Here is a 2,750-nt window from a genome sequence, read left to right as displayed (position 1 = left end):
TTCAAATCAACGGTCGAGGACAAAAAAAAAAAGTCTCTGCTCGCGCGATCCCAGAACCTCATTTCCATCCGCACAAAGACACTACTTAGCAGGGAAGGGATAGCGAAGACTTTTCCCCCGCAGATTCCGACTGGGTTTTGCAACCCGGCAACTAGCGCAACTGTTGCCTCCCGTTTTTTGAAAATTTCTTGAGACAAAAACCTGCAACGGTTGCGCCAGTTTAACATCAAGACGGCCTTAATAGAGGAAGGAAATTAAAAGTTGAAATCATGAATACCGGACGAGAAAGATATTTTGTCATCACGTTTCCTCACCACAGATAAGGTAAGAGAGTAATTTACACTGTCGTTTTGAACGTCGTTTTAATGAACAGAAAAAAAAAAGGCAATTTCACTCATTGACAGCACATTGAGAAGCGCTAAAATATTCCACGAACGTTCTAACTGCTTTATTTGACTCCGACGTGACTTGAACACGCAACCGTCTGATTTGGAGTCAGACGCGCTACCATTGCGCCACGGAGCCAACGATTGCTTGTACTTGAGAACAAACAATAAGTAAATTATCTAATAACAAAGATACGGGGCGTACTTCGGTTTCTGACTTATAATAGTGGTATTCCCCCTGATGGGATGCTATTCTATTGCAATACTTCCCTTGGCAGTATGGCGCAGCCGGGCGCACCTTAAGCATTTGGTAGGGGAAAAGCTTTCTAGGCCAAAGAAAAAGTACACTGTGATAGATCCAGGCCTCGATTAGATGTCCGGTGCGCCAACCATCGCTTGTTAATTATGTGAGAACAACAACATTAAGAAAAACAACAACAATTGGGGCGTCGGTGTCTCCTATTCCTCTAATTTGTTGTAAGACTATTTTCCTTAATAAAAGGTGGTTAATGGATTTGTTGCCGGTCACGACAGATTGGTCATTCTATCACTGGCGAATAGTAGTTGTTGCTGTTGTTGCTTGTTTTTCATCTGATTAAAAAGCGGTGGTTAGGGTACCAGACACCTTCCCTGGCGGGCCCAACCGAGGCGAGATCCATCCGCAACCAGGTAATGAACATGTAGCCATCAAGAATGAGCTAAAAGACGAAATCAAGCGTGCGATTTTAGTTACGAAATCTAAACCGTTTTGCATGCAACATCTCTTTGATTCAACTGACGTCATGACGGCCATGTTGATGGCGGCCCCAACTGAAGTGAGAACCATTCGCAACCAGGTAATGTACTAGCAACCATCAAGAATGAGCTAAAAACGAAATCAAGCACATGATTTTGGTTAGGAAATCTAAAAACGTTTCGCATGCAACAACTCCTTGATGGAACCTGACGTAAGGGTGTCCAGCAAATCAATCAACTGATTCGAAATTTGACTCTCATCACCTGAGGTCAAGTTAATTTCGGCGTCAACAGCGCTCAGTGTCACAGGATTCGGATAGTGTCAGGAGAGGGATCGAAACCACGCCTACATTAGTAGACCTGAACGCAGCGCCTTGAATCGCTCCGCCATCATGACACCTGCACTAGTAGGGCCAAGCGTGTGTTTTGCATTGTGATCGTATCTCTCTCGGGAAACATGCCGGCGTAACGTCTACCACCTGTGCGATGGTACGTAGCTTGAATTTTTTCTTTGCTGCATCAAAGAAGAGAACATCACAGAGTCTGGCATGTCTCTATTATAAAGCAAACTCGGTCCATCAAAAAAGTTAAATGCTCTTTGCCCGCGTTACTGTTAGGATGAGGAGGAAAGGCTTTCATCGACTGGTGCTTTATGTCTGTTATGATGTTTTCCGTTTTTCCTACCGTTTACATCAGGCACGGATAGAACGGGATTTTTTTAGACGGAGTGAAGCTTGTGCGTCTTCCCTGTTCTCAATTTCAGATGAGATGAGCCATTCATTTAAAGGCTGCTTTGCATTGGCAAATAGAGTCTGTTGGTTCTATTCTTTTTTTGCCATCACATGGTCGTTTTCCGAATGTTTTGCGGTGCTTTTAAATTGCATATTACAACCTGAGAATTAGTTGCAGTGATAAATATCACCGTGAACTGAGTTTACATATTTCGTTTGTCACTTGTTGTTTGCTTCGTATTTGATGATCAAGAAGTGAAGGCAGCAGATGCAATGTTGGGTGAATGTGTATAAGATCCAGTCACTTAGTTTTAAATAGGTTTACCTTGAAGTCAAAACAACCTTTGAATTAGAAGTCCAACATGCTAGCCCATTGCGCCTCGGGGTCTGTCTCGCTTGCTAAATGCACTTCGGGTCGGGCCCGTTCATGTCGTATAATAAATAATGTGCTTAGTTCATTAGAGGATGACTTATGTCTCCCTCGATTTAAATGGCGTCTTATTGATTACAGGTATAAGAAGCGCATTTTACGTAAAATGTTCCAAGTTTTTACAATTATTGCCCCAAGTCAAATCAGTTTCAGAGCTATTCTATAAATCATTTAGATCCACAAGAGTTAGAAATCAATTAATATCAACAGTCTTCTATTTACATTTAGAACTTACGATTTTAGATTATATTCAAATCGCATGTCCACATCAGGCCTTCCCTGCCATTCTTGTAACTTTGTTTATATATAACCCAAACTGCCTTATCAAATAAAGGATTGCTTGATTGATTAAGCAACAAGCTTAATCGATTTAGTCTGAGTTGCAAATTGTCCTTGGAACGTACACGGACCCATGACTTCTCATCTCAAAGCTAGCATTTCACATTTCATTTTCGTTAGCGAAACCTT

General features: G+C 41.9%; 1 non-coding gene across 1 annotated transcript; it reads right to left on the bottom strand.

Moving 5' to 3' along the window:
• Positions 1 to 453: 453 nt before the first annotated feature.
• On the bottom strand, positions 454 to 525 carry Trnaw-cca (transfer RNA tryptophan (anticodon CCA)). Its single transcript has one exon. It is a non-coding gene; the product is annotated as a tRNA-Trp (tRNA).
• Positions 526 to 2,750: the final 2,225 nt, after the last annotated feature.

The sequence above is a fragment of the Montipora capricornis genome, chromosome 8, assembly GCF_036669925.1.
Source record: "Montipora capricornis isolate CH-2021 chromosome 8, ASM3666992v2, whole genome shotgun sequence".
Taxonomy (NCBI): Eukaryota; Metazoa; Cnidaria; class Anthozoa; order Scleractinia; family Acroporidae; genus Montipora; species Montipora capricornis.
This window is presented reverse-complemented; position numbering and strand designations above follow the sequence as displayed.